The sequence below is a fragment of the Typopeltis vanoorti genome, chromosome 24, assembly GCF_054136105.1.
Source record: "Typopeltis vanoorti isolate ZY-2024b chromosome 24, IOZ_Tvanoo_1.0, whole genome shotgun sequence".
NCBI classification, from domain to species: domain Eukaryota; kingdom Metazoa; phylum Arthropoda; class Arachnida; order Uropygi; family Thelyphonidae; genus Typopeltis; species Typopeltis vanoorti.
The window spans coordinates 29,004,254-29,028,981 of record NC_143572.1 but is presented as its reverse complement, the minus strand read 5'-3'; the positions used below and the strand labels follow the sequence as shown (position 1 = coordinate 29,028,981).

Here is a 24,728-nt window from a genome sequence, read left to right as displayed (position 1 = left end):
AAACTGATTTATATTAATTCCAAAAATGCGTAATACATTCCATATCATTAATGATAATTCACCGATTAATAACACAGGTTATTAAATATATTAATAGACGTGCAATATAATATAATAAAATCACATGCGCATTAATATTATAATATATAATAACACACGTATTAATATGTGACATACATATTACAATCGACTGAGGATAACGTAAATACTTATCATAGAAATCACATAGGTATTATTATTATTATTATTATTATTATTATTATTATTATTATTATTATTATTATTATTATTATTCACTACCTCCGCAATCTTCAGTAATATATTCCAATCACTAATCTCTCTCCATGTAAAAAAAACTGCTCCCCACCTTGCTACACACATTCCTTATACCTTCCAGGGATGTTTTGCACAGAATGGGAAGAGAATAAGACTTCGTCTTATTCTCTTCCCATTCTGTGCAAAACATCCTCCTGCTCTATGTTCTATATTAATATTAATATGTTCTATATTAATATGTTCTATATTAATATTAATATTAATATATTAATATGTTCTATATTAATATTAATATTAACATTAATATATTAATATGTTCTATATTAATATATAGAACATGTTAATATTAATATTAATATAGAACATATCAATATATTAATATTATAATATTAATATTATATTAATATTAATATTAATTTGACATTAATATTATTCTCCTGCTAATTTGGAATTAATTATTAATAATTTGGCATTAATTATTAATATTAATTTGACATTAATATTTATTTGACACCTTATAAAAAATCCTTATAAGGACTGGCTTAAAGGGGCGAAGCAAGAATGCTTTTCATCTTCCCCGTTATCTGTAGAGGACAGTGCAGGGATAAGGTGTTATTGAGCTATTAAAGCTCTGATCATGGCAGGAGGTAACAGCAATAACCGAGCCTCAGTTAGAACTTCATTATCTACAGCACTGCCATCCATTACCCTCCAAGGGTATTAATCACCGCATCTCACGGTCGATTAATCAAGATCACATCTGGTCCCTTATTTGACACATAAGACCTACAGTCTTATTAACATAATTTAATTATGTTAAAAAAAGGTGTACTTAATTATTATTTCAATAATTTTAAAATTAATTTTTAAAATTAATCAGATCACATCCGATCCCTTATTTAAAATTAATCAGATCACATCTGGTCCCTTATTATGTTATTTGACAGTCCTTATAAGGACTGGCTTAAAGGGGCGAAGCAAGAATGCTTTTCATCTCCTCCGTTATCTGTAGAGGGCAGTGTAGGGATAAGGTGTTATTGAGCTATTAAAGCTCTGATCATGGCAGGAGGTTAACAGCAATAGCCGAGCCTCAGTTAGAACTTCATTGGCTACAGCATTGCCATCTATTACCCTCCAAAGGTATGGTGGTCCGGTAACTTACCACTCATACCATATTATTTGACACGCAGGACATATATGGCGCAGAGGGTGAAGCTTGACGCTTTTCATATTCCCTGTTGTCTGTTTCGGGAGCAGTGATGGGAGAGATTTGTGAGCTATTTTAGCTCGCCCTGAGTGGGCAGAAGTGGTTACTCGTCGTTGAGTGTTAGGATGGCTTTCGGTCTTTTATGTTTCCAGTGGTCATTACCGTTATAGTTTCCGGCTTGTTGTATCAGTTGGTTTGGATGGATAGATGTCTTCATAAAGAATTTTTTTGCTAGGGAGCGTAGTAGTGGAGAGATGTAGGGGATATTTATGTCCCGGTGGATCTGGGCGTTCCTGATGAACCACGGGGCGTCCAGAATCATTCGCAGGCATTTGTTCTGTAGTCTTTGTACCTTGAGGATGTTTGTCTTGGAGGTATGGCTCCAGGCTGGGGAGGCGTATGTGACTGTGGGACGGATCACTGTCTTGTACAGTAGTATTTTATTTGTTGAGCTTAGTTTGCTGTGTCTGTTGATCAAGCGGTATAGCTGGGCGATAACTTTTGAAGCTTTGGTGCATATGCTCTTGATGTGGCTGTTCAAGCATAATCGCTTATCGAGAAGTATTCCTAGGTATTTTGCTTCAGTTTTCCAGGGAATTTTAGAGTTGAATAGGGTGATGTCTCCTTTGGGGGATGCTCGTCTTCTTGTGAAGAGTATCGTTGTACTTTTCTGGGGGTTTAATTGTAGTCGCCAGTCTTTAAACCATTTTTCTAGATTCAGGATGGTGTCTTGTAGTTTTTTGGTGACGAGAAGTGGTTGACGAGATCTGGCTAGAATAGCCGTGTCATCAGCATAAAGGGCAATGGTGGATGTGAGAGGATTTTGAGGGATGTCTGCCATATAGATGTTGAACAGGATCGGGGCTAGCAGTGATTCTTGAGGAACTCCAGCAAGGATTTTCCGTTGGGTTGAGACTGTTTCATTGATTTTGACTTGCATCCTCCTGTTGGAGAGGTATGATTTGATCAGGTGTATCATGTTTAGTGGAAGTTTAGCGATGAGAAGTTTGTAGAGGAGGCCTTGGTGCCAGATCTTATCGAAGGCCTTTGAGATGTCTAGGAAGACAGCTCCAGTGTGTTGATTCCAATTGAATATAAGACCGACAACCTTATTAACATAATTTAATTATGTTAGGAAATGGTGCACTTAATTATTATTTCAATAATTTTAAAATTAATTTAAATTCCTATAATTTTTAAATAAATAATACAAAATAATAGCATTCCTATTAATAATATAATATAATATGCGTTTTAATAACTTACTTATTAATATAAAATTACAAATGACCACTGATAACACAATTACTTATCTGTAAGAAACAAGTAGTTTTAAGTATATACTAATTAAGAGAATGTTACGGAATAATTCTTTTTTTAATTTTTAATGCTAAATTTAATTTTTTATTATTTTAAAATAAATTTTGTAAATGAAATATTATACGTTTTTTATTAAAAAATATTTATTTATTTCCACAATTTAAATCACAGTATTAAATGTTTTCAATACACCATTTATAGTTTCTCTTCTTTTTCCAATAACTCCTGAAAATTATGCTATGCTGTTGTTTTTTCTGTCGATAACTGGTCAGCGTATTACAAGATCAGAGATCAGATAACCCATTTCCTAGTAAGGTAATTATACCAAGGTAGCAAAACTTCTATAATTAAATAACATAATTTAAGCCTCATATTCAACAAAGTTGTGGGACTTCAATTTTAAATCATTGCCTTCCACCTCCGTGCTTACTTTGTAATTTAAGTCATTGTCTTTGAGTATACCGCGGGGGCCCCCGCTCCCTGCGATGAGATATTTGACGAGGATACTCTTCTTTATTTATGAATCCAAAAATAGCAATTCATCTCGCTTAAATTAGTACTGACGCACGATAAGACTCTTTCGGTAAACGAAACCAAACAAATGAAATCAATAAAATGCTTTGGAATAAATGAATTCGTAAGTCAACACTTAGTACATTCACATCTGATGAGATTGAACGCACCACTGTTATAATAATAATAATAACCTGTTGTACTGATAGGCCATTAAAGCCTCATAAACTGAAATATTTTGATGAATGGCCAAATAAATCTAATTTCAAACATTTGTGTTAAGTCTTTTGAGTAATATACAAACCACCTTTACTTGTGGATTGATTTAGTCTGTGTCGTAGTCGCCATGACATTCAAAACACAACTATTGCGTTAGCACATAATAACAATGCGTTATTATGTGCTAACGCAATAGTTGTGTTTTGAAATATTAAGGCAAACTCCATCTTTTTTTTATGGAAATCTTGAAAGGAATATGCAAAGTACAAGTTGTCGGCGTAAACACTTGCGTTATATAAATCCTTATATAAATATTAAGAGCTCACTCTCCAGAGAATTTGAGAAACCAGATACTTCACTGTCATACAACAGTGATTTACTGCACAAACCTAGGTATCTGATCACCCTATTCATTGTTCTAGGTATTCTCCCACTTGTTTGTGACAATATGACTGTCAATTTTGTTGAAAGATCTTTCTTCAACATGACTGATGACCATTTCATATACGGTGCTTGGAAAGATTCGAACCAACGCTTTACCTCCTTCAAAGGGGTGGGGTTGTTTCGTTGGCTTGAGATTAAGATTCTGTGCAAACCATTTACCTTTTTCAACATAATTTGCTTCAGACCATGAACTCTAATCTGCAACATGAAATGGTGCATTGGCGTGTATAAATAGACATGGATCTGATCAGTAAATGCGCCACTATTTTTTTTTCTATTTTTTCGTACTGATCTTATATTTATGAATTCTGTTAAGTAAAACTTCGCCCAAACGACACGTCCATTAGACAACTTAAAAATATCGTACCTAAATAAACTCAATTATCTGTAATATAAACGGGTTCTCTAGTATTTTTTTTCTATTAATAAAGCAATTACTGTTTTAGAAAGAAAGAATGCTAACATATTATCCAAAAACTCTCCTTCATTTTGTTTTTTCCAAATTGACAAAAAAAATATTGGTTATTATTATTAAAATAACTATTAAAATAAATGATCCTGTAATATTATATGAGAATTTCCAACTAAAGTTCACAGAAATATACAAAAAAGCGAACAGTGCGTACACAAACGAGGAGACAAACAGACAATAATCCATGGATAAATGGCAATATACTAAATAGTATTACTACAAAAGAAAATCAATGTAAAAAATAAAAAAGTCACCAACACATTTACAAACCTTATACAAAAACACAAGAAATCAATCATCATCATCATCATCATGCGTATCAAGGATTTAGGCCAAACATGGGCTGTTCCGGCCTTAGAAGTTATCAATAACACAACGCAAGAAATCAATGACAACAAAACTTCGTAGGGCAAAAAGACACTACTACTTCAAAAAATTCATGGAATATAACGACAACATGAAACAAACATGAGCTACCCTCAACGAATTAGTAACTCGAAAAAAGAAAACTTCAGCACAAGATTTTATTGCAAAAAGCTTCGGTCAGGATACAAACCAAGAGGAACTAGCAGACTCATTCAACCATGAATTCACAAACAGTATCACACAACTAAAAAAAGACAATCCACTAACGATCAATAAAACCTACCGACACAAAGTCAACAGCAAACTATGTATTTTCCACTTGTAACAAAACAGGAAGTGAAAGAAGCACTCTTACAGCTAAAACCAAAGACCACTCCAGGAGTAGACAAAATAAGACTCACCGACTTTTAACACACTTTGAACAAATAAATCCAATACTTTTGAGACACTTGAACATAATATTCGACGCTGGCATTATTCCACAACAACTAAAAACTATAATTACGCCAATTTACAAACACGGTAAAAGAAACGATACTCATAACTACAGTCCAATAGCTACCCTACCAGTCATTTAAAAAATTCTAGAAAAAATAACACCCATAAGACTACAAAACTATTTAAAGAAGTACAACATGATCTCACAAAACCAATACGGCTTTCAGAAAACAAAAAGCACCATCACATCCCCGAGGCAATAAATAAAGCTCCCGATAAAAACGAGTACGCCGTCCTTATACTACTTGACTTAACAAAAGCATTTGAAATATTTGAATATGACTTACTACTCACCAAACTATACTCAATAGGTACAAGAGGAACACTGCATACCTGGTTCAGGAACTATCTCTCAAACAGAACACAAGTAACAAAAAATAGTACGTCACAGCAGGGGTATACAAATTAAACACGGTGTCCCTCAAGGCGCCATATTATCACCCACTCTATTCAACATATACATTAATGATGTTCTTAACTTGGCCATAAGAAGCCAATATTTCTGTACACAGATGACACCGCACTACTAGCAATCCACACAGACATCAACACGGCTCTCTCCAAAGCACAACAAGACCTAAATGAAATCACAACATACCTCTACCAAAACGCAATTGTAATCAACGGCACCAAAACACAGATGTTAATAATACACAACCTGAAAATCATGCCACCCGCACCACTATCGATACACTGTCACACATACCGCTGCACTAACAACAAAAAAAAAAAAACAGTCAATGTCTCGAAATCAAACCTGTAACACATGCAAAATACTTTGGTATTTACATAGATTTCCATCTTAAATGGACAAAACATATAGAATACCTACATACCAAACTTCGCATCATCGCAGCAAAACTCTTCCAAGTAAAAGACGTTATTCCATCTAAACATTAAAAAAAAAACCTCCTATATCATGGTATCTGCGAATCCCTACGTTACACAGGAAAATTGTGTCAACAGTGATTTGGACACCTTACACGCAACAACCAATATCCGACCAGCACTTGTCGACACAAACAATCCTGAGCATTAAAAATCTGAAACGCTATATAATACTACTAAGGAATTATTTCAACATCACCTACCGAAACAACATAGACACATATCGTATAACAAGATCCACAACAACTCTCTCTATATCCCTGTACCCTTCAACAACTCATACGGTTCTTTTGTGAGATCGCATCAGATACCCACGCAACTCAACAACCTACCAAGAAAGTTAAAACACATAGACAAGTACATTAAAATACGAACTCTGGAAAATATACCAACAAAGTTAATATACCATTAACACTAATATACGCAGCGCCATCGCCAGATTAGATCGCGCCCTGAGGCAAAGAATTAAAAGTCACCCCTGATGGATTATAAGACAAAAATATAAGAAAATCTCCAATTGTAACTTTGTTTTTATTACAAGAGAAACATTAATGCAAAACGATTACATAATAATATTAATTAAATATTTGATCTACGGGGATATCGCATAATAAAACTGTTTATAAGCTCTTCTAAATTTAATTTATAAGCTATGTCCGCCTCTATCGATATAGTTGCTAGACTAATATTTCTTGGGTCATTGCTGTTTGAAAATCATTTTTAACCAGCTTAAGCTTGGAAAACTTCTTTCCGCACTTGCTACGCTAAGAGGAATTGTTAGCGTAGCAACAGCGTCGTCTATTGCAAAATGGCTGAAAGAGCGCCCTTATTAAGCCGTGCCGTGAGACAGGCTGCCTCTATGCTACACCCTGTCGACGGTACTGAATATACACATCGCAAATCACCAGCATCCAATGCCTACATCCCATCCATAAAGAGTATTAACAACATAAATAGTGAAGGCTAATCCCACTCTCTTAATAAAAGGTAACCCAAGCATCGAAGGAGGTGGGATTAATACGCCTCACTCATCCACACGTAATCCTTATAAATCAAAGACTGCCAATTATGTAACAAAACAGTCAGTACGGTGTATAATAATAATGATGATACAGATATATAAAAAAGTATATGAATTTGTATCCAAAGAAAAAAACATTGAAAAGAAATAATGTGCCTTAAACTGCGTACAGTATAATGTACAGAGCATCAAGTGTAATATGCATTAATTGTAAATATGTAAATACCCTGTACGATGAACATAGAAAAATTGTTATTTTATACATAATGTGTAAACATGCAAAACATGTCTGTAATAATCATCTGTAATAAAGATATGTATGTAATTTATCTGAGACATTATCATATTATTATTATTATTATTATCCATTATTCAAAAATTCCGTGTAATCTTCATTGTTAATATTAGAAGAACACGTGTTGCAAATATAGATGCAAAAAAGTATTATTATCAAAATTTTAATTGAAATGCAATGTAGAAAATGAATCACATATGCAGTACTTAGTGTTGATTTTTGTAAAAATTACAAGTTGGAATGTTACTAAAGATGATTATTGTAATTGTGTAAATATTTCAGAAATCAATAAAAAATTATTATTATTATTATTATTATTATTATTATTATTATTATTAAAAACATTTAATTGGCGATATAAACATAAATATTGCAAAAAAAAACCAGAACAACACCGTACAATACCTAGACACGCTATCCATGAATAATCTAATACCAACAATAACATCATGTACTAGAGAAGAAATATTCGGAAATACTATCACTGCCTCCTGTCTAGATCATATAAACGTCCTGGCACCACCAAACTGTTACACTGCATCAGTCATAAAGTGCAAAGTAGCAGACCATTACTTCACCGCTCTAAACCTGCACACCAAGACAATATCCATGCAATGTCTCACAGAAGAAAAGCGACAGAAAACAATAATAGACGAAGAAATAGTCAACCACGAAATAAGAAAAACAGACTGGGAACACCTGGCAGCAGATATACAACAACATTTAAACTCACACTGGAGGAAATTTATAAGAAACCTACAAAGAAAGTCAGAATTCGTTCAAAAACAACACAAAATCCTTGGATAACACAAAACTTAATCCTAAAAATACACAGAAAGGATGCTTTATGGAAAGAATTAAAGCGATATCCAAATAACCAAATAATTAAAGCTGTGATATCCAAAGCGATATCACAGCTTTAAAAACTGAATATAAGATAACAAGGAATCGTCTTACAACACAAATCAGAAATGCAAAAAGAAGCTACTACAGAGACAAACTAACCTCTGCACAAAACAACATGAAACAAACCTGGAATCTGATCAATGAGATGCTAGATTGTGTTCCCAACACCACCGCCTCTGAAACCATAAAATACAGCTTCTTGAAAGACGCAAAACCTATTCAACAACTAGAAAATGACTTTAACCAATACTTTGCAGACTCCATCCAAGAACTGCACAGAAATATTCCCCCAATCACAAAACGGGACCCTTCACTAGGACCACAATCAAAACAGACATTATGGTTCCCAACCATAAAAGAAGCAGAACTTCTCTCTGCAATATATCAAATCAAACCAAAGGCCCAGGAATTGATGGTATAAGACGTAAAGATATAAAGCAACATGCAACTAGTTTAAGTCCTGTCCTACTAAAATTAATAAATAAAATATTTAAAACAGGACAGATACCAAGTATGCTAAAGACCGCCATAATCACACCCATATACTTATCAATCATATTATGGAGATGATCATACTGAAGAAACTCACAGCATACACAGAGACCTTTCATATTATCCCCAAAACACAACATGGTTTTCAGAAAAATAAGGGAGCAACATCTCTCTTGGAAGACTTTACAGACGTAATTAATACCTCCTTAGACAAAAACAAAATTGCCATGGTAGTCTTTATTGATCTAACTAAAGCGTTCGATACACTCACACATCAAACCTTGTTAGAAAAGCTGATGCATCTTGGAATAGACGGGCCCTTCACAGGTGGTTTACAAACTACCTTCAAAATAGAAAGCATATCACACGTATCGGATCAAACCGAAGCAGAGAGCTACCAGTAACCTGTGGAGTGCCACAGGGAGCTGTACTCTTCCCAACTCTATTCAACATTTACACGCACGATATTAATCAGCTACCACTCAAAGGTAAGATATTCCAATACGCAGACGATACAGCAATAATATCCATCCATAATAACGCAAGCATTGCCCAAACAAATATGCAACATGACATAAATCTGATCATAGACTGCCTCACGAAAAACTCCATACACCTAGACTCAGAAAAGACAAAATTAATGATATTCAGAAATCCACTGACTCGACCAGTTGATAACAAATATATAACCATCCAACATTCACTTTCCAGCATAAAAAACACACAGAACAGCAAAACCACTACAATCACTCAGGTTGAAACAATACGATACCTTGTGATTTACTTCGATGCAGATATGAACTGGAATAGCCACACAAACCATCTGCACAACAAACTCCGAACAATAAGTGGCAAACTCTACACGTTAAAAGACATAGTTCCCATACGCGTAAAAACTCTAATATACAAAGCACTATGCCAAATTATACTGATACGCTATTGAAAGTTTATTTTTCACTTGGTTAGAGTATAATAAAATTAGTTTAATCCTTTATCCAAGTGTGAGCAAACAAAGTTTGCGCCTGAAAGTATCTTCAGGACTGCGGTAAAGTGGTAGATCACCAGGGCAATTCGTTGCAAAGGTGGAGCAAACTACCAACACTCCTATCTCAGGATCTCCCATAATGCAAAACACATCTCCTTGCGGATATGTCTAATGTTATGCATTAAGGGAAGGGCCACAACCCAGACTAATTTCGACCTTTATTGGGGTTTCTTCAGTGGGAGCCAGGCCCACATGGAGATGGAGATACCAGGCAGAAGCATTAGCAGGTCATCTCCACCTGTAGGAGTTGCAAAATGGTGTGCCACCCTTTTTTATTAAATTACTCCGGATTTAGAGAAAGATGTTGAAAGTTTATTTTTCACTTGGTTAGAGTATAATAAAATTAGTTTAATCCTTTATCCAAGTGTGAGCAAACAAAGTTTGCGCCTGAAAGTATCTTAATTACTGGGGTAAGGTGGTACAACACCAGGGCAACTCGTTGCAACGGTGGAGCAAACTACCAACACTCCTATCTCAGTATCTCCTATAATGCAACTCCTATAGGTGGAGATGACCTGCTAATGCTTCTGCCTGGTATATCCACTTGGGCTTGGCTCCCACTGAAGAGACCTCAATAAAGGTCGAAACTAGTCTGGGTTGTGGCCCTTCCCTTAATGCATAACATTAGACATATCCGCAAGGAGATGTGTTTTGCATTATGGGAGATACTGAGATAGGAGTATTGGTAGCTTGCTCCACCTTTGCAAGGAGTGCCCTGGTGTTGTACCACCTTACCCCAGTCCTGAAGATACTTTCTGGCGCAAACTTTGTTTGCTCACATTTGGATAAAGGATTAAACTAATTTTATTATAAGATACGCTATAACAACGTATGTTTTTTCTGTGCACCCTACAAATTAAATAGATTAATGTCGCTACAGTACAAAATGATAAAACTGAACTTTTGGGAACAAAGAGAAAATCACGACCTTATATTCATTGCAATGTCAGAACACAAAATACTGACAGCAAAACATTTATGTCACTATGCAGCTTTGCTAAAACATTATTTCGATGCCAACTTCAGGACAGTCAGAAATACATACCGTATAACAAGACCTCAGACAACTAATTATATCACATATAAATACAATACTCACTACGGAAAGCCCACACGAAACTTCTACATCCCAGACATGATAAACAAATGACCTTTTGAATACAGAAACCTTAAAACTACAATAGCCTGAAAAGAGCTCTAAGGACATACTATGAACAAGAAATACGCATCCAAAATACCATACAAACTTAATAAAACACAATATATTCGTTCAGGCTTCCAGTTCAGCGATGCATCAATACATTTCAAGTTATTGTGTGTGTGGGGGGGGGGGGTATGGCTGGGTGGGTGCGTGCGCGCGTGTGCGTGTGTGTGTGTGTGCGCGTGCGCGCGCGCGAATTTCTCAATCATAGATTTCGTAGCTTCCCAACACAGCAAAAAAAATAAAATAAATAAATAAATTAAAACCAACTGGTGTCATCCTCAGATAAGCTTACATATAAGCTTCGAGAATGAAAGCATAGAAATTAGTTCTCATCCAAGATGTATCAAATATGTAACCAAATGCATGTAATGTACGTATCACATGTAAACAATGTATGTAATGTAAGTATCATATGTAAACGAATGTAAGTAATGTATCATATGTAATCAAATGTATGTAATAACTGTAACAAAAGTTTGCAATATCGAGTGATTATATCCATTGATATTGTATATATAAAGCGTAAAATTGCAAGGAAACATCTGTAATAATCATCATTATGAATACTATAATAATATATGTTGTAAACAGTTATTGTTATTATTATTATTATTTAAAAAAACTTTATGTACGAGAAAGTATTTGTTATGCATAATTGTGTTCATATAATGTAGGTAAATTATCTGAGAAATAATAAAAATGTTAAAAAAAATTGTTAGAAATATCTGCCTAAAAGAGGTTACGATGCCTTGATTTTTACTTTTAATCAAATCCCGCATTCTGGAAATATTTCCATATTTTATTGTTACTTTTTTGGCCTTAAGTATATAAATTGTAAAGACGTAGCAATAACATTTGATTCGTAATCTAAAAATAGCAAGCTGTAAGGGGAAAAAATGCATTAGTAGGCACATCAAAAAGAAAGTTCCATAATAAAAGAAAACACAGTTTAATTGAATTCTGAATAAAGAAAGATCCCGAAGACCGAAATATGACACTTGATTGATACAGACAGCATTTTCTTTGATTCTGTGTATTTATTCAAAATAACTTATTTTCGCTTCACTTGGCTTTTATGTATCATATTTTCTTTCAATGACAAATCCTAGGTCAGATTTTCATACGGATAATACAATTATGACGTAAAAGAGATGAAGCGCCATCTTTAGTTCGTTTATCTGAATCAAAATACAGAACATCAGATCGGCGTATGTTACAATGAACAAGCTCAGCTAACTGATACTAAACGTGTCAGATTTGCTGCCGATATCTCTCATTAATGGAGATCTGCTAAGATTTGACAAAGTAAGAAATGTTTACATAATCTTTTCATTAAGAAACCATAATTTTCGTATTTTCTGGTATGTTTTTAGGAAATATGAAGTAGCAAAAAGATAAAACTGTGGACAGAATATTAATGAAAGTATATACACGAAAGAAGGATGAGGCAACAAAATTTAAAAAAAAAAAAAAATCTAAACAAAAACTGACAATTGCAGCGCTGTTTAAAAAGCAATGACAGGAAAAACAATAAATCCAATGAGGATTCGCCTATCAATTACGCAAAGCTATTGGTGAAAATTCTAAAAATAATTTGAAAAATCCTAAAAAAATCTTAAGAATAATTTTGAATCATTGAAAAGGGCAAAATAAAATGCAAATAAAAATCGTACAAATGTTTCAATTAATTTTCTAACGTGCTGCTACCAGATTGTTAATATTTTATGAATTTTGATGTTAAACTATAAGAGAGAATGTAAAATCTCATTGCATCTTAATTTTCTCATTATGCTCAATAGTTTCTTACTGTCAAATAGCTTCGTGGCATTTCATATACCTCCTACCAATAGGAAATAACACAGATACACCAAAGTCATAAACATCAAGGCGGCATGACATAGCCTACACTTCGCCCACGAGCCCCGAAGACGACGCACTGTCGTCTTCGGGGCTCGTGGGCGAAGTGTAGGCTCCGTTGCTCTCTGATCTTATCCCAACATATCCTTCCTCTTCCCCCAAATATTATATTTTTATCCCCCCCCCAAAAAAAGAAGCATAGCATTCTCTTTAATGATTCTCACTTTTAATAATAAAAAAACCCGGTTTTTCAAAAGTTCACATACCCCTTGCCTCACCAATAATTCTCCCATATCTGTACTCCCCTTTTTTCCAACCCCCTTCCTTCCTTTAACAGCAGATGAATGTTTATCGCCACGCGCCAGGATATATCTCTATATAAAACATCAGTAATGCCCTAAAATGTGAGTAAAAAGCCAATGAAAGGGGCACTTCTAAACAAAAATAGGTTAAATAGCTATTAAAATGATGATTTCATACACCTCTTTCTCTAGTAATAATAGGAAGGACAATCATACCGCCATGTCCTCTGTCATTCAATGGATAAGTCCTCTGACTTGTTTGTCTGCTTTGCAAAAGGAAAAACTCCACTTTCTTGGAGTGGAAGATCCTATCAGTTCCATATCACTTCCGTATGAAGCAAACTGACGTTCAACTGAAAAACTTTATGTTTTTCTCATTGCACAGATGATTAAGAATCAGGTCTTTTCACCAAAGGACGTCGTAGCTACTAACTGTACCATGGTAGGGAACTAATTTTAAAAAATCTAAATATTCTAAGGGATTTTCATTTTCCAAAGTGCACACACTTTTTCAGTCGTAGCTTTTGTACACTGGTAGGTAGTTTAGTCTCCTCTTTTTCGCCATCGGTCCATTGAGAACATCACATTCCAACTTCATAAGTGAAAGACTACGAGAATGCAGTGTACAACTGCCGTCATTTCATATTCCTTGTTCTAACTAGTATTACATCTTTTCTGTTACTTTAAAATCATGGCTGTAGGTTGAGAAACTCAAGGTTTTGAAAGAAAATTCAAAACTCAAGACAATTCTTGCCTTTAACTGGATAAATCATCTTCATTTCAAAAGCCTGTATAAAATTTCAAACTTCGTAGACGGGTTTCAACTCCATGCGTTTCTAGCTAACAGCTAAATTCAACAGTTCAATTTTTTGAAATGTAAATATAAATATAAACATAAGTCTGCTAACACGTTTTATCCCCAAACTGAATAAAAGAGGGCAGTCAAATTCCCCTGAAGGGCATTCAAAATGTACCACTAGACAATTAGAGATACCTGGTCCAAGACTATGACTAATTTTAAATAGATCCTGTGAAGAGCGTACAGCAGACAAGTGCCGCCATGTCGTAGTGTTCCCTAACCCTAACGCAATATATTAGTCTGAAATGGTGTTGGTTGTTTCGGTCGATTTTCTTGAATCTACGGGACAAAACACCCGAGTTTTCGGAAGAAAAACCAGATTTCCTTGTTTGAATTGTGAGATTAAAAACTTTAGTTTCTATGAGTACTATTCTTAATATATTATTTTCTAATTGGGAAACCATGTGCTAAAATGCATTCCAATTTACCTATGCTACAATGCCAAGTGTTATAATGAAGAGGGCTGGAACTAGGTCTCATTGTCAGCATGGCAAAATTGTGTACATTGTTTCTGCTGCCCAAACATTATTCGATGGGAACTGAAAATCAACAAGTATAGGAACTAAAAGTGAGTAAAGCAAGAGATATTAGTTGCTTCAACCATTAACCAAATCTTTTACTATATAGCATTTTAAAAAATTAAATACTTTTTAATTTAATATAAAAATAATTTGATTATTATATTTTTAAAGCTTTATGCGTTAAAATATAACAACTAATAGACTAATGTTATTTTCTTGACCATTAAAACTATGGAAATGACTTCTATTTGGATTTATTTATTAATTAATCAAGTATTTGTTTAGAACAGTGTTATAACAACTAGTTTCACCAATTGAGGCAGTTGGCATCTTCAGGGTACATAATTGATATAAGCCACTTAAAGCTAAAAACTGTTACAGACTATAAATCAACCGATTCCAATTATATTAGACAAAGAACAGAGCGCGTACAATACATGCATAGAGCGTGCATGATCTCGCTTGTTGTTATTTAGGAACGTTCTATAATTGGCATTTTAATTCAGTTCTTGTGTGTTTAGAGATCTAATGAGGGTCTTCCAGATCTCGGGCAAGATAAATCCTTGGTTCCTGTTAAGATTTTGTACAGAACAGCCGACTGTTTCGGCTTCTTTAATAATTCGGGAGCGGAAATCCCCCTCCATGTAAGGAATGGAGCTTTTATCCCACTCTATGATATGGTTAGTTCCTGAGAAATGAAAGCACAAACCCGATTTTTCTTCTCTATTGTATTAACGTCTCCAATGTGCTCCCTTTGTCTAATCTCAAGGCTTCTTGAAGTCTGGCCGATGTAATTTAAACCGCACGAGCAGGGTATGTCGTAAACTCCAGCATATTTGAAGAAAGGATGGCTATCTTTTGGAGATCTTAAGAGTTGCCTAATCGTTTCTGTAGGTTTAAAAGTCACTCTTATTCTATGGGGTTTGAGGAGCCTTGCGACCTTCTTAGAAACTGTCCCCATGTATGGAATGACGATTGTAGAAATATACTGGATGTCGTTTCGTTGTCTTTGTTGGGGTCAGAGAAAAGTGTCTTGTGGACGAGTCTCCGAGGGTAGCCATTCATGGTGAGGTTGTTAGATATCGGAGATAATTCATCCTGGAGATCTTGTTGATCTGTTGTAATGCGGAAAGCTCGCCTTTTTAGCATGTGTACTAAGTTTCTGAGAAATGGTGGGAGGAGCTAAAGTCAATCAACATTTTAGGAAGTTTGATTCCGCAAGATATCACTTCCCTGTTCCGTCATTGTTTAACATCAAACGTTTTCTTATGGAATAAAACCATATACCAGCAATTGATTGCCTTTGTAATGGGTAGCCCTCTCTCACCATCTTGTGCTGATCTTTTTATGGAGGATCTTGAAAGTAAAAGTTTATCTCAAGTAGACCCTAAACCCACAGTATGGTGGAGATACGTAGACGATATTTTCATTGTTTGGAACCATACAAAAAAGGACCTGTTTGATTTTATAAACAAGATGAACTCATTACACCATACAATCAAATTCACTCTTGATCTTGATAAAGATAACCAATTATCATTTCTGGACACCCTAATTAAGAAGCAAACGAATGGACGTCTCAGCCTCTTAGTTTACCGAAAACTCACAAATACAATAGCTAAAGTGCAAACACGTTATTTGCACTTTAGCTCCTCCCACCACATTTCTCAGAATCTTAGCATTGTACACATGCTACAAGCGAGCTTTCCGCATTACAACAGATCAACAAGATCTCCAAGATGAATTATCACTGATATCTAACACCCTCACCATGAATGGCTACCCTCGGAGACTCGTCCACAAGACACTTTTCTCTGACCCCAACAAAGACAACGAGACGACACCCAGTATATTTCTACAATCGTCATTCCATACATGGGGACAGTTTCTAAGAAGGTCGCAAGGCTCCTCAAACCCCATAGAATAAGAGTGACTTTTAAACCTACAGAAACGATTAGGCAACTCTTAAGATCTCCAAAAGATAGCCATCCTTTCTTCAAATATGCTGGAGTTTACGACATACCCTGCTCGTGCGGTTTAAATTACATCGGCCAGACTTCAGGAAGCCTTGAGACTAGACAAAGGGAGCACATTGGAGACGTTAATAACAATAGAGAAGAAAAATCGGGTTTGTCCTTTCATTTCTCAGGAACTAATCATATCATAGAGTGGGATAAAAGCTCCATTCCTTACATGGAGGGGGATTTCCGCTTCCGAATTATTAAAGAAGCCGAAACAGTCGGCTGTTCTGTACAAAATCTTAACAGGAACCAAGGATTAATCTTGCCCGAGATCTGGAAGACCCTCATTAGATCTCTAAACATACAAGAACTGAATTAAAATGCCAATTATAGAACGTTCCTAAATAACAACAAGCGAGATCATGCGCGCTCTATGCATGTATTGTACGCGCTCTGTTCTTTGTCTAATATAATTGGAATCGGTTGATTTATAGTCTGTAACAGTTTTCAGCTTTAAGTGCCTTATATCAGTTATGTACCCTGAAGATGCCAACTGCCTCAGTTGGTGAAACTAGTTGGTATAACAGAATTGTTCTAAACAAATACTTGATTAATAAATAAATCCAAATAGAAGTCATTTTCATGTAATAATTAAATTATTTTTATTAAAATAATCAATTCATTTCAGACACCTTTCATAATTTTTGAAATAAATCTTATTTTAATTAATTGTGTCTAAGTATCGTGAAATATATTCACAAATATATTAAAAGTCCAGCTTAAGAACGTATATATATATAATCTTTTACGAATTTCAGTTATTATATTATGGCCAGAATATTTCTGGCCATTTACAAACTGTGTAACTGAATTACAGTATTATCAATTTCTAGGAAGTAATTACAGTAGAAGTCAAGGTCATGTGAGCAGAAGGAAATTGAATACGGAAGTTTGATTCCAGATAATTGAGCAGTTATCTGTCAGCTTATTGTTGTTATTGTTTATGAAATATTCTCTTATAATAAAGAAAAATCGCCGACAATGTTGAAAAGTAGAGTGTAATAGTATTTGCTATAAAATTACTAAAGTAACTTTCAATTGAGAAAAAAAATAAAGATATAATTCATTTTATATATAGTCATTGCTAACTTCAAAAATGTTTCACAAAATGCAGTTTCATTGTTTAAAAAATAAGTGCATTTCTTAAGTATTTTAATCTATAAATTATAAGGAAGGGATAAAAAGGTTAAATTTATAAGAAATTAACTAAATATCAATACACCCCTTCTATAAACAAATAACAATGATTGAAAATAAAACATACTATTCTCATTAATGCTTTGCCTGCGAGCATTGATTATTGATTATTTACCTTGGTTAATTCGGGTTGTCGTTTTAAAGCCAAATTGACTACATCATTAGAGATTGAATGGGAGGAAGGAAAATGCCAACAGTAAGATATCACGTAGATCAGTAGTATTAAATTTTTCTGGCAGGAAGGCAGATGTCGTATCTCACCCTTAGAGCGGTCATGTAATCCAAGAAATTAACCTTTTCTGGTAGGAAGTCAGATGACGTATCTCACCCAAGAAAAAAGAGTTTAAAGGCTACTTATACGTATTATAACATTTGTTCTTCATAATCGTTTGTAACTTTTATTTTATACGTCACAATAAAAAATCGAAACAATGGGCCAAATTTGGGCAGCATGCCTAGGGGTATCTCAACTTGAAGCATGTCTTCGTAATGAATTTTACAAATTATCCCGGAAAATTCAGCAAAATTCATCAAGTACAATTGTAGGTAGATGAACAGATAAATCTCCACAAAATATACAATGGAAACTCCACTTCACATTTTTTTCTGTCTGAAAAGAGTTTTACAAATGTTCTCATTTTGGAATATAAGAGCTGAACTTTCGTGATGAAACTAAGTAATTGGTTTTATAAAAGCACTCCACCGAAATAAACCACTTATTTGACTTTAGCAGTTACACTAAACTTATAACTTGTGCTAATGGACTGTAAAGAAATTTTACAGCAAACTATACAAATTAAATAAACGAGAAGTGTCAATAAAAAAAAATGCACGCCTTCTTTATACTTGCAAATCAGTTGATGGTATCATTACCAATGCAAATTTACTTAATCACATAGCTCGTTTTCGAAGCTTTAATCAAGTAATTGGAGTAGTTAGGAAGAATATTTTAAATTGTGTTTTTATTGTATAAACTAAAAAGAATATTAAAAATATTGGAAGGTTACCTACTTAACATTTTAATGACCGTCTTCCTACAGTTGATTCCATGCTGGCAGGATCCTCTTCTTTCCGGATAATCTCCTCCAATGTCCGGTGAGCTATCCCTTCTTCCCATTTCCGCTGATATCTTCAGCTTGATGCCGATTTTAACGTACAGTACGGTGATCACGGCAACTGGTAAGCAGAAGAATAAAAACGTCGACACTTCAAAAGCGTGGTCCAAAGGTCGTTTAACGGCACAGACGGCGCTCTCGGGAATTCCCAAACCATCTCTGCCTGCCTCGTAGATGATTCCAAATTGGACCGCTAAAGGAACGGCGCATACGGCGGCCAGTGTCCACAGAACCAAAGTTGTCCTTACCGCTCTGGGAAGAGGAGACATGGTGTGAGCGCGCAGTGGATGACAAATCGCCACGTACCGTTCCACCGTAAATGCTGTGATGGTCAGGATGGACGCGTTGGTGGTCATTTCGGCGGTGAATCCCCGTATGATGCAAACACTCTCTCCGAACACGTATGGCCTAGGTATCCACAACTGATAGATCTCCTGAGGAAGACCCACTACCAATAGGATCAAATCCGATATGGAAAGACTGAAGAGGTAATAGTTGGTGGCGGTGTGCAAGTATTTCGTGCGAGATATTACAATACATGTACACACGTTCCCAACCACTCCGGTCACAAGTAACATGCTGTACACCACTGTCATCGACATGACGGTGACTGGATCTGATTCTCGCACCTTCGGAGCTAACTCCTCAGATACGACACTTAGAAGATTCCACAGATGAATTGTATCATTGAACGTTGCGTTGACTAAATACGTGAAGTTTTCTTCAAGCTGCATGAGGAAATATTATCGCTCCTGTAAAATGTCTCAAGATTTAAGTGCCGCATTCGTTTAAATAAATAAACGGGAAATTTTTCATCTCGCTGTATGCAAAGCGAACATCTTTTGGAGCCCTCACACTTCGTTTATACTTCAACCAACTTCCTAGCATCTCGTTTGTACATTCTACGGCCTGCAAGAAAATACGTAGACGGAAGCGCACCCTACCGTACGATAGGAGAGTGAATTAATCGATTTTAAGTTTCGTTATCTGTTGACACTCTGATGGTGACAACAGTCTCACGAACGAATGACAGAGAGTCAAACGACATCGCAAAATGATATAAAATGAAAACCAATAGCGTGTTTTGAGACCTTTCTCCAGTCGGCGTGACTGTCAAAAATATTCTCTAATGGCAAGAAATTTAAAACGTGGCGCACTCTACAGGTATTCTAGTCATTATGATAAAAAAAATATTCAGCGAAGTCCTCTTACCAGCCATCTGTTATGTATCTCACCAGCTGAAAAAAAAGTTTCAAATTTACCTGTTGTTTATACTACCACCACCAGCATGTTGTCTGTTCTCCTCTGTACAAACATTGATTTATGGACACATTCCTAACTCAACTTTTCTCAGCAGAAATAGTTTCCTCCTAATCATACAGCTTCACAACAAGCAACTGTACGGGATAAACGTACGGTTGCTTGTTGAACGTTACACATTAAAGTGTAAATTTTGTGAAATGTTATAACCTTGCATTAAGAATATTTCTACAATTGTTGACGTATTAATTCACCTGCAAGGGTTTGATTTCAGCAGGATATGAAAGAGACGAAAATGAGGTATTAAGGGAAGCTGGCAACTTATCAAATTACTGTTGGTTTTTTTTAAAACCGCAAATTGTTGGAACAAAAAATCTGTGGGAGAATGCACTCAATTAGTAGACATATTGGCCTGATAACTTTAATTCCTTCGGCGTCGTTCCGAAAAACCGGACGCAACTAATTTTCGTCGCGTGCCCATTTCAGTTGAATGTGCTGTCGTGTGGCTTATGCAACTTGCGCTACAAACTTTGACCGTATGATTGCATTTTTATTGATGTATGAAAGTTTTGAGAGGGTATAGCGCATCAGCGCTCATCTTAATTGGTCTAATGCAATTAATTGCAGGATAACTTGATATACTTTCATCAATCAATTAATATAATTTTAAATATAGAATGCATAAAGGTCAAACGAACAACAGCTACGCTTCACGCGCGCCGTTTATGTGAGAAACACAACAGGTTTACGTTTCACGGTGAAATTAGATTATCAATGGAAAATACTAGCGTGAGACACGGATAATTTGAATTTTATTACGATTTTTAAATACAGCCATATAACACGCACAGAAATCGGAAAGCGTAATCACTTGGGAAATTATTATTTTTCCGGATTGAACCAAAGAAAGTCTGAATAACTCGTTTTACTTATTTATACACAAGTTCCAACCTAATTCGATCGACCTAATTCAACCTAGATCGCCAACACACTGTTTCTTGTTGTAAATATGGACAAAAAATTTATAAGTTATTTATAGAAAAATTATGTATTAAAATATTGTCTCTATCGGTGTCCTAAACACGTCAGTTCACACTTCAAGCATGTAAAACAGATGAAACTCAGAAAACAAAAACAGCAACTCATTACAAATGACAACGTTCAATTGGATTGGTTGATAAAATAGCCAATCACTGCCGCTGATTTCTGGGTGCTATTTTCTCAGCGCACACCTCGTCTCGCCTTCTGGGTGGTTTTAAAATCACTGAAACACTAAGAATTAAACCTGCTGCGCCATCTGTAAATATGTTCAAGGGCTTCAAGGTGTCCCTATTTAGGCCCGCACACCCGGGCTATTAACGCGAATGTGATGATATGTTTACGCGTCGAAAAGTGCCCTCTTCATAAAGCATTAGTATATTCTGTTTAATTTTGGAACTCACGCGAAGCCACGTAACAATCAGAAGGGTCTAACAGGAATAAATGCAAATATATAATATCGGAAATATTGCTATTCCGTGGGTATGCACAACATACCTTTTTTTTTTTTTTTGGATAATATTGTCTACTACTCACGAAGGTGTTACGGTCTGTTTTTAGAATTTGTAAACCAATTACATGGGTGTTAGCGAGTTATGAGCGGCTCGTTTCCTGTTTTCTTTCAGACAGCGCCTCGTATACTTGCCAAAGCCATAAACAATCATTAGGCCTCTTTCTCTCTCTGGTAATAAGAACAGACTTTGCCATTCGTACCACTCGTGAAACTATTACCTCTATTTGGATGTGATTGTTGATAGAAGTGACGAAGATTAAATCAGTGTAAAAAAAAAGTCCCTTGTTATATCATCGCAGAAACTCTATTGTAACTGTAAGTCATTACAAAGACAATGGTGGCACTATGAAAAATTAGACTAATGTGTGTTTCGATTCATTATTTCCTTCTTGTGGTGGGGGGGGGGGGGATTTCCCTTAGATCGCTTTATCTCCACACTGGGTATGCCACTGGCAAGTATAGTTAGAGAACTGAATAAAAATAACATTTTTTTATATAAAAGATTGGTATTAATTCCTCTTAGTTATTACAAAATAATACTATAATTGAATATATTTTTTCCATCGTGTTTTATTTGCCTTCCTAAGAAATTAGTTTTGCATGCAGAGAAACAGTGCTAGAATGAAAATTACTTACTCACATGATTAACATAGGATTTAAAAAAAAAAAAAAAATTGGCGGTACCCTTCATATCAAGAAATAATTTAATTAACGCCATTATTCTAGAACATTCTACACATTTCTGTGATATGAGAAGCTGAAGGATCTTCCTCAGCCATAGCTAAGTTAGCCGGTCTTGGGCGTGGACAGTAGGGTTTTTTCCCCAATTTATCCTGGGGTTTTTCATCCCGTAAAGCAGACAAACCGCCCTTGAGAACTCAACACTACAGGACATAGGATACAGTGGAGTGTAGAGCTAACCACTTTATCCTGTGAACGGCTTAAGGTCCGATGATTAATAAAACCCTCGACACCGCAAGGTAAAAGAGTAAAAGGAAGATGAGATTAGATCATATCAAGTAAAAACAAACCGAAAATAACGTAATATTTACATTATCTGGAAACGAGAAGGTTTACATTTTTTTTTATTAGCGATCCGGCTCACGAGAAGTTAAAGCCTAAGTGCGTTAGTTTTGTGTGTGTGATGTGGTAGAGATAAGAAAGAGATAAGTAGCTTCCTCTTTCAGTATTGACAGGTATTGACATTTGTTTCCAATAACTATTGGTTGCAATCCCCAGGGAAATACAAAAGGAGTAGGCTTCCAACGAAGCGATGTGAAAGCAGTGTATTATTTGGGCGGTGAGTAGACATGACACGTGTTCGTATGTAGTGTTAGAAGGGGGAAAAATGTACCGTAACCCAGTTCGGTTGAATATTGACCATGGAAGTACCACAGAAAAAGATTTAAGGAAGTAAGAAAGGTAACCAAATATAACTGTTATGAGTGAAAATAACCGAGTAGGTTTAGCTGCATTTCCGGAACAGCCTTCACTCTCCGATTCATAGAAACAGTATTCTTAGGTAAGAACGTTTTGGATTTTTTTGAAATACGCTATCAAACTTTCAAAGGCTGAAACAACTGCTACTAATGTTGCGTTGGTAATAAATAGTCAGGACTGCAAATGAATGTTAATCCGAGAAGAGATATTTATCCTTTCTGGTGATAGGTGTGTTATTATAGGTAATAAGTGAATGAGCAATATTTTTATTTGCATTAAAGTTGACTGAATTGTCTTTCTACTCGAACTCTTTGTAGATAACATAAAGAGGATGTAAGGATATGTAAAAACTGAAAGAGATTCTTCTAATTTGGGATCATCCCTAAACGAATGGGACACTTTTTCGTGACTTGTAAATATCTCATTCCTTTGCAACCAAATTTACCACTTCTATATTTGGTTGCCAGGGAATGAGATAGAGCAGGGTGGACCTGCATTTAAATCCATCTTACGATGCCAAGAACCTTTAAAATGATTTTGCTAAAACATTAATATTCCACACCATTCACATAAGGTTACATCCTCCACATTTGTTTTCAATTCTTGATCCCTTTTTTTAATAAATGCGAATTCCATCCATTAAGGGATGTAAACGTAATAAAAGAAATGATGTAAGAAACGTAATACAGTAAATACTTTTGTGCTGCAAATAAGTTGTCATATACCGGCTTGATTGGACTATCTAATTCATGAGTTATGGACTTGAATCGAAATGTGGCATTGGTCACTTTTGTCATATTTACTCTTATTATGCTCTACAAATTTTATTCCGTTATTGTGAAATTGCAACAAAATGAGATAAGAGAGAGAATTGATTTATTGAAGAAAGAAAATGATACAACACTGAGTTCATATAGCAGTTGGAAGAACGATGGCGCATGCGCCTTTCACTCGGAAAAGATAGGTTTGATTCACATAACAAATTTTTTTTATGGAATTTTCGATTCGAAGCTGAGTCAGGAGATCTCATACGGAGATAAGGCTTCGTTCTAAATAATCAGCAGAGAGCACAACATTAATAAAGGATGTGAGTTTGTCCTTATAAGGACTGGCTTAAAGGGGCGAAGCAAGAATACTTTTCATCTTCTCCGTTATTTGTAGAGGGCAGTGTAGGGATAAGGTATTATTGAGCTATTAAAGCTCTGATCATGGCAGGAGGATAACAGTAATATTAAAGCTCTGATCATGGCAGGAGGGTAACAGCAATAGCCGAGCCTCAGTTAGAACTTCATTGGCTACAGCATTGCCATCCATTACCTCCAAGGGTATTGGATCGAATGAACCAATCACCGCATGTTTAAGTAAAGGTGATATCTCAAAAATATCGGACGATCTCTAGGCCACTCATTCGTGGGCGAAAGACCGTCCAAATCTCCGC

At 35.3% G+C, this 24,728-nt stretch overlaps 1 pseudogene; it reads right to left on the bottom strand.

Annotated features, from left to right (window-relative positions):
- Positions 1-19,772, bottom strand: part of LOC150093055 (pyrokinin-1 receptor pseudogene) — a 64,266-nt pseudogene extending 44,494 nt beyond the window's left edge.
- Positions 19,773-24,728: the final 4,956 nt, after the last annotated feature.